Below are 8,318 nucleotides of genomic sequence, written 5' to 3' on the forward strand. Positions count from 1 at the left end.
TTTAGGGTTTAGGGTTTAGGGTTTAGGTTTTATGGCTTAATGGTTTTGGGTTTTGGGTTTATGGTTAAGGTATTATGGTTTACGGTTTAGGGTTTAGGGCTTAGGGTTTAGGGTTTAGGGTATAGAGTTTAGGGTTTTTGGGTTTAGGGTTTAGGGTTTAGGTTTTATGGTTTATGGTTTATGGTTTATGGCTTATGGTTTAGGGTTTAAGGTTTATGGTTTATGGTTTAGGGTTTATGATTTAGGGTTCAAGGTTTAGGGTTTAGTGTTTTGGGTTTATGTTTTATAGTTCAGGGTTAGGGTTTATGGTTTATGGCTTAGGGTATGGGGTTTAGGGTTTTGGGCTTTGGGTTTTGGCCATAGTGTTTATGGTTTAGGGTTTAGGGTTTATGGTTTATGGTTTATGGTTTATGGTTTAGGGTTTGTGTTTTAGGGTTTTGTGCTTGTGGGGTTGTGTTTATAGTTTAGTGTTTGGTGTTTTGGGTTTTGGGTTTAGCATTTAGAGTTTAGGGTTCACGGTTTAGGATTTGAGGTTAAGGTTTAGGGTTTAGGTTTTATGGTTTAGGGTTTTGTTTTTATGGTTTACGGTTTATGGATTATGATTTAAGTTTTAGGGTTTTAGTGTTTAGGGTTTAGGGGTTATTGTTTAAGTTTTAGGGTTTAGTGTTTAGTGATTTGGGTTTATGGTTCAGGTTCTATGGTTTAGGGTTTAGGGTTTAGCGTTTATGGTTTAGGGTTTAGGTTTTAAGGTCTAGGATTTAGGGTTTATGGTTTATGGTTTAGGGATTAGGGTTTATGATTTAAGGTTTAGGGTTTAGAGTTTATGGTTTAGGTTTTAGGGTTTAGGTTTTGGGGTTTAGGGTTTAGTGTTTGTGGGTTAGGGTTTCGGATTTAGGGTTTTGGGTTTCGGGTTTGCGGTTTAGGGTTTATAGGTCATGGGTTAAGGTTTATGGTTTAGGGTTTAGGGTTTAGAGTTTAGGGTTTAGGTTTTTGGGTTTATGGTTAATGATTTAGTGTTTATGGTTTATGTTTTTTAGCTTATGGATTAGTGTTTAGTGTATAGGGTTTAGTGTTTAGGGTTGGCATTAGCGTTTTGATTTTTGGGATTGTGCTTTAGGGTTGAGGGTTTAAGGGTTTGGATTAAAGGTTAAAGGTTTGGGCTTTAGGGTTTAGGGTTTATGGTTTAGGGTTTAGGATTTAGGGTTTGGGGTTTAGGGTTTATGGTTTTGGGTTTTGGGTTTAGGGTTTAGGGTATATGGTTAACGGTTTAGGGTTTAGGGTTTAGGGTTTAGAGTTTAGGGTTTAGGGTTTAGATTTTATGATTTATGGATAATGGTTTATGGTTTATGGTTTAGGGTTTAAGGTTTACGGTTTAGGGTTAGGGTTTATGGTTTAGGGTTTATGGTTTATGGTTTATGGATTAGGGTTTAGTGTTTGTGGGTTATGGTTTAGGGTTTAGGGTTTAGGGTCTGGGGTTTATGGTTTATGGTTTAGGATTTAGGGTTTAGGGTTTTGCATTTTGGGTTTAGGGATTTCGGTTTTGGATTTAGGATTTAGGGTTTATGGTTGTTGGTTTAGGGTTTAGGGTTTATGGTTTTGGGTTTTGGGTTTAGGGTTTATGGTTTATGGTTTAGTGTTTTGGGTTTAGGCTTTAGGGTTTAGGGTTTATGGTTTAGGGTTTAGGGCTTTGGGTTTATGGTTTAGGGTTTATGGTTTAAGGATTAGGGTTTAGGGTTTAGGCTTTAGTGTTTAGGTTTTATGGTATAGGTTTTAGTGTTTTTGGTTTTTGGTTTATGGTTTACGGTTTAAGGTTTACTGTTTTGGGTTTATGATTTAAGGTTTTGGGTCTAGGGTTTTAGGTTTACGGTTTAGGGTTTAGGGTTTAGGGTTTATGGTTTAAAGTTTTAGGTTTATGGTTTTGGGTTTTGGGTTTATGATTTAGGTTATGGTTTAAGGATTAGGGTTTATGGTTTAGGTATTATAGTTTACGATTTAAGGTTTAGGGCTTAGGGTTTAGGGTATAGTGTTTAGGGTTTTTGGGTTTAGGGTTTAGGGTTTAGGTTTTATGGTTTATGGTTTATGGTTTATGGCTTATGGTTTAGGGTTTAAGGTTTATGGTTTATGGTTTAGGGTTTATGATTTAGGGTTCAAGGTTTAGGATTTAGTGTTTTGGGTTTATGTTTTATAGTTCAGGGTTAGGGTTTATGGTTTATGGCTTAGGGTTTGGGGTTTAGGGTTTTGGGTTTTGGGTTTTGGCCATAGTGTTTATGGTTTAGGGTTTAGGGTTTATGGTTCATGGTTTAGGGTTTGTGGTTAAGGGTTTAGGGTTTGGGTTTTATGGTGTAGGGTTTAGTGTTTATGGTTTATGGTTTAGGATTTAGGGTTTAGGATTTTGGATTTAGGGTTTATGGTTTAGGGTTTAGGGTTTATGGTTTAAGTTTTAGGGTTTAATGTTTAGTGTTTTGTGTTTATGGTTTAGGTTCTATGGTTTAGGGTTTAGGGTTTTGGGTTTAGGGGTTATGGTTTAGGGTTTAGGGTCTAGGGTTTAGGGTTTATGGTTTATGGTTTAGGGATTAGGGTTTATGGTTTAAGGTTTATGGTTTATAGTTTATGGTTTTGGTTTAGGATTTAGGGTTTGGGGTTCAGGGTTTACAGTTTAGGGTTTAGTGTTTGTGGGTTAGGGTTTTGAATTTAGGGTTTTTGGTTTATGGTTTGGGGTTTAGGGCTTATTGGTTAGGGGTTAAGGTTTATGGTTTAGGGTTTAGAGTTTTGGGTTTTGGGTTTATGGTATAGGGTTTAGGGTTTTGGGGTTATGCTATATGATTTAGTGTTTAGGGTTTATGGTTTTGGGCTTATGGTTTAGAGTTTAGGGCTTAGTGTTTAGGGTTTAGGGTTTGGCATTAGGGTTTTGAGTTTAGAGATTGTGGTTTAGGGTTTAGGGTTTAAGATTTATGATTAAAGGTTAGTGGTTTAGGCTTTAGGGTTTGGGGTTTATGGTTTAGGGTTTTGTTTTAGGGTTTAGGATTTGGGGTTTAGGGTTTAGGGTTTAGGTTTTATGGCTTAAAGGTTTTGGGTTTTGGGTTTATAGGTTTAGGTATTATGGTTTACGGTTTAGGGTTTAAGGCTTAGGGTTTAGGGTTTAGGGTATAGAGTTTAGGGTTTTTGGGTTTAGGGTTTAGGGTTTAGGTTTTATGCTTTATGGTTTATGGTTTATGGCTTATGGTTTAGGGTTTAAGGTTTATGGTTTATGGTTTAGGGTTTATGATTTAGGGTTCAAGGTTTAGGGTTTAGTGTTTTGGGTTTATGTTTTATAGTTCAGGGTTAGGGTTTATGCTTTATTGCTTAGGGTTTGGGGTTTAGGGTTTAGGGTTTTGGGTTTTGGCCATAGTGTTTATGGTTTAGGGTTTAGGGTTTATGGTTCATGGTTTAGGGTTTGTGGTTAAGGGTTTAGGGTTTGGGTTTTATGGTGTAGGGTTTAGTGTTTATGGTTTATGGTTTAAGGTTTAGGGTTTAGGGTTTTGGATTTAGGGTTTAGGGTTTAGGGTTTATGGTTTAAGTTTTAGGGTTTAATGTTTAGTGTTTTGTGTTTATGGTTTAGGTTCTATGGTTTAGGGTTTAGGGTTTTGGGTTTAGGGGTTATGGTTTAGGGTTTAGGGTCTAGGGTTTAGGGTTTATGGTTTATGGTTTAGGGATTAGGGTTTATGGTTTAAGGTTTAGGGTTTAGAGTTTATGGTTTTGTTTAGGATTTAGGGTTTGGGGTTCAGGGTTTACAGTTTAGGGTTTAGTGTTTGTGGGTTAGGGTTTTGAGTTTAGTGTGGACGATTTGGAAGATATAATTGGGGGGCATGGGGTTTTTGGTTTATGGTTTGGGGTTTATGGCTTATTGGTTAGGGGTTAAGGTTTATGGTTTAGGGTTTAGAGTTTTGGGTTTTGGGTTTAGGGTTTTGGGGTTATGCTATATGATTTAGTGTTTAGGGTTTATGGTTTTGGGCTTATGGTTTAGAGTTTAGGGCTTAGTGTTTAGGGTTTAGGGTTTGGCGTTAGGGTTTTGAGTTTAGAGATTGTGGTTTACGGTTTACGGTTTAAGATTTATGATTAAAGGTTAATGGTTTAGGCTTTAGGGTATGGGGTTTATGGTTTAGGGTTTTGTTTTAGGGTTTAGGGTTTAGGGTTTAGGTTTTATGGCTTAAAGGTTTTGGGTTTTGGGTTTATGGTTAAGTTATTATGGTTTACGGTTTAGGGTTTAGGGTTTAGGGCTTAGGGTTTAGGGTTTAGGGTATAGATTTTAGGGTTTTTGGGTTTAGGGTTTAGGGTTTAGGTTTTATGGTTTATGGTTTATGGTTTATGGCTTATGGTTTAGGGTTTAAGGTTTATGGTTTATGGTTTAGGGTTTATGATTTAGGGTTCAAGGTTTAGGGTTTAGTGTTTTGGGTTTATGTTTTATAGTTCAGGGTTAGGGTTTATGGTTTATGGCTTAGGGTATGGGGTTTAGGGTTTTGGGCTTTGGGTTTTGGCCATAGTGTTTATGGTTTAGGGTTTAGGGTTTATGGTTTATGGTTTAGGGTTTGTGTTTTAGGGTTTTGTGCTTGTGGGGTTGTGTTTATAGTTTAGTGTTTGGTGTTTTGGGTTTTGGGTTTAGCATTTAGAGTTTAGGGTTCACGGTTTAGGATTTGAGGTTAAGGTTTAGGGTTTAGGTTTTATGGTTTAGGGTTTTGTTTTTATGGTTTACGGTTTATGGATTATGATTTAAGTTTTAGGGTTTTAGTGTTTAGGGTTTAGGGGTTATTGTTTAAGTTTTAGGGTTTAGTGTTTAGTGATTTGGGTTTATGGTTCAGGTTCTATGGTTTAGGGTTTAGGGTTTAGCGTTTATGGTTTAGGGTTTAGGTTTTAAGGTCTAGGATTTAGGGTTTATGGTTTATGGTTTAGGGATTAGGGTTTATGATTTAAGGTTTAGGGTTTAGAGTTTATGGTTTAGGTTTTAGGGTTTAGGTTTTGGGGTTTAGGGTTTAGTGTTTGTGGGTTAGGGTTTCGGATTTAGGGTTTTGGGTTTCGGGTTTGCGGTTTAGGGTTTATAGGTCATGGGTTAAGGTTTATGGTTTAGGGTTTAGGGTTTAGAGTTTAGAGTTTAGGGTTTTTGGGTTTAGTTTTTAGGGTTTAGATTTTATGATTTATGGATAATGGTTTATGGTTTATGGTTTAGGGTTTAAGGTTTATGGTTTAGGGTTAGGGTTTATGGTTTAGGGTTTATGGTTTATGGTTTATGGATTAGGGTTTAGTGTTTTTGGGTTATGGTTTAGGGTTTAGTGTTTAGGGTCTGGGGTTTAGGGTTTATGGTTTAGGATTTAGGGTTTAGGCTTTTGCATTTTGGGTTTAGGGATTTTGGTTTTGGATTTAGGATTTAGGGTTTATGGTTGTAGGTTTAGGGTTTAGGGTTTATGGTTTTGGGTTTTGGGTTTAGGGTTTATGGTTTATGGTTTAGTGTTTTGGGTTTAGGCTTTAGGGTTTAGGGTTTATGGTTTAGGGTTTAGGTTTTATGGTTTATGGTTTATGGTTTATGGTTTATGGTTTAGGGTTTAGGGTTTATGGTTAGCGTTTAGGGTTTATGGATTAGGGATTAGTGTTTAGGGGTTAGTGTTTAGGGTTTAGATGTTGGGATTTAGGGTTTATAGGTTAGGGTTTATGATTTAGGGTTCAGGGTTTAGGGTTTCGGGTTTATGGTTTAGGGTTTATAGTTTAGGGTTTAAGGTTTTGGGTTTAGGGATTAGGGTTTATGGTTTAGGGTTTAGGCCTTAGGGTTTATGGGTTAGTGATTGTGGATTAGGGTTTAGGGTTTGTAGTTTAGGATTTTGTGTTTGTGGGGTTGTGTTTAGGGTTTAGAGTTTGGGGTTTTGGGTTTAGGGTTTAGGCCTTAGGGTTTATGGTTTTGTCTTTAAGGATTAGGGTTTAGGATTTAGGGTATATGTCTTAGGGTTTTGTCTTTGTGGGGTTGTGTTTAGGGTTTAGAGTTTGGGGTATAGGTTTAGCTTTTAGGCTTTAGGGTTCATGTGTAGGGTTTGTGGTCTAGGGTTTAGAGTTTAGGGTTTATGGTTTGTTGTTTATGGTTTAGGGTTTATTGTTTAGTGTTTATGGTTTAGGGTTTTGGGTTTAGGGTTTGTGTTTTAGCTTTTTTATTTGTGGGGTGGTGTTTAAGGTTTAGGGTTTGGGGTTTTTGGTTTAGGGCTTTGGGTTTAGCATTTAAGGTTTATGGTTTAGGGCTTAGGGTTTAGGGTTTTGGGTTTATGGTTTAGAGTTTAGGGATTAGGGTTTATGATTTATGGTTTAGGGTTTATGGTTTATGGTTTTGGGTTTTGGGTTTAGGGTTTAGTGTCTATGGTTTATGGTTTAGGGTTTAGAATTTTGGGGTTATGGTTTAGGGTTTTAGGTTTAGGGTTTATGGTTTATGGTTTAGGGTTTAGGGTTTAATTTTTGGGGATTATGGTTTAGGGTTTGGTGTTTGTAGGTTGGGGTTTAAGGTTTAGGCCTTAGGTTTTATGGTTTTGGATTTGTGTATTAGGGTTTACGGTTTAAGGTTTATGTTTTAGGGTTTTTGTGTTTGTAGGGTGGTGTTTAGGGTTTAGCATTTGGGGTTTTGGTTTAGGGTTTAGTGTTTAGGGTTTAAGGTTTAGGGTTTACAGTTTGTGGTTTAGGGTTTAGGGTTTAGTTTTTATAGTTTGGGTTTAGGGTTTAGGGTTTACGGTTTAGTGTTTGGGTTTTATGGTTTATACTTTATGGTTTATGGTTTAGGGTTTATGATTTAGGGCTCAGGGTTTAGGGTTTTGGGTTTATGGTTTAGGGTTTATGGTATAGGGTTTATGGTTTTGGGTTTAGGGTTTTGGGTTTATGGTTTACGGATTAAGGTTTAGGTTTTATGGTTTATAGTTTATGGTTTATGGTTTAGGGTTTATGATTTAGGATTCAGGGTTTAGGGTTTTGGGTTTTGGGTTTTGGGTTTGTGGTTTAGGGTTAGGGTTTCATGTTTATGGTTTGGGGTTTAGGGTTTAGGGTTTAGGGTTTAGGCCTTAGGGTTTATGGCTTAGTGATTGTGGATTAGGATTTAGGGTTTGTGTTTAGGGTTTAGAGTTTGGGGTTTTGGGTTTTGGGTTTAGCTTTTAGGGTTTAGGGTTCATGGTTTAGGGTTTGTGGTTTCTGGTTTAGGGTTTTGGTTTTTTGGTTTAGGGTTTAGGGTTTATAGTTTATGGTTTAAGGTTTAGGGTATTAGGTTTTGGGTTTAGGGTTTAGTGTTTATGATTTAGGGTTTAGGGTTTAGGATTTTGGGTTTATGGCTTAGAGATTTGGGTATAGGGTTTATGGTTTATGGTTTAGGGTTTAGGGTTTATGGTTTATGGTTTAGAGTTTATGGTTTCGGGTTTAGGGTTTAAGATTTATTGTTTAGGATTTTTTGTTTAGGATTTAGGGTTTAGGGTTTGGGTTTAGGGTTTATGGTTTAGGGCTTATGGATTAAGGTTTAATGTTTAGGGTTTATGGTTTTGGGATTTGGGTTTTGGGATTAGGGTTTAGGTTTCGGGTTTATGGTTTATTATTTAGGGATTAGGGTTTAAGGTTTAGGGTTTAGGCCTTAGGGTTTATGGTTTAGTCTTTAAGGATTATGGTTTAGGGTTTAGTGTACATGCCTTAGGGTTTTGTCTTTGTAGGGTTGTGTTTAGGGTTTAGAGTTTGGGGTTTGTGGTATGGGTTTAGCTTTTAGGCTTTAGGGTTCATGGTTTAGGGTTTGTGGTTTATGGGTTAGGATTTAGGTGTTATGGTTTAGGGTATAGGGTTTATAGTTTATGGTTTAAGGTTTAGGATTTTGGGTTTTGGGTTTAGTATTTATGTTTTAAGGTTTAGGATTTAGGGTTTATGGTTTAGGGTTTTTGGTTTTGAGTTCAGTGTTTAAGGTCTATGATTTAGGGTTTAGGGTTTAGCATTTAGTGTTTTGGGTTTTGGATTTTGGGTTTAGGGTTTAGGATTTAGGGTGTATGGTTTATGGTTTAGGGTTTTTGGTTTAGGGTTTAGGGTTTAGGGTATATTGTTCAGGGTGTGTGGTTTATGGTTTAGGGTTTAGGGTTTGGGTTTTAGGCTTTATGGTTTAATTTTTAGGGTTTATGGTTTTGGGTTTAGGGTTTATGGTCTATGGCTTAGGGTTTAGTGTTAAGGGTTTAGGGATTAGGGTTTAGGGTTTAGGGTTTAGGGTTTAGGGTGTATGTTTTATTGTCTATGGTTTAGGGTTTAGGGTTTAATGTTTAGAGTTCATGGTCAGGGTTTTATGGTTTATGGTTTAT

General features: G+C 36.8%; 1 long non-coding RNA gene across 1 annotated transcript in view; it reads left to right on the forward strand.

Annotated features, from left to right (window-relative positions):
• LOC127747764 (uncharacterized) overlaps positions 1-4,190 on the forward strand; it is a 31,584-nt gene extending 27,394 nt beyond the window's left edge. The window contains exon 3 of the long non-coding RNA XR_008009640.1: positions 4,102-4,190. This is a non-coding gene — a long non-coding RNA (uncharacterized LOC127747764). The remainder of the gene's footprint in view (positions 1-4,101) is intronic.
• Positions 4,191-8,318: the final 4,128 nt, after the last annotated feature.

Source organism: Arachis duranensis, chromosome 5, assembly GCF_000817695.3.
Source record: "Arachis duranensis cultivar V14167 chromosome 5, aradu.V14167.gnm2.J7QH, whole genome shotgun sequence".
In the NCBI taxonomy this organism is placed as follows: Eukaryota; Viridiplantae; Streptophyta; class Magnoliopsida; order Fabales; family Fabaceae; genus Arachis; species Arachis duranensis.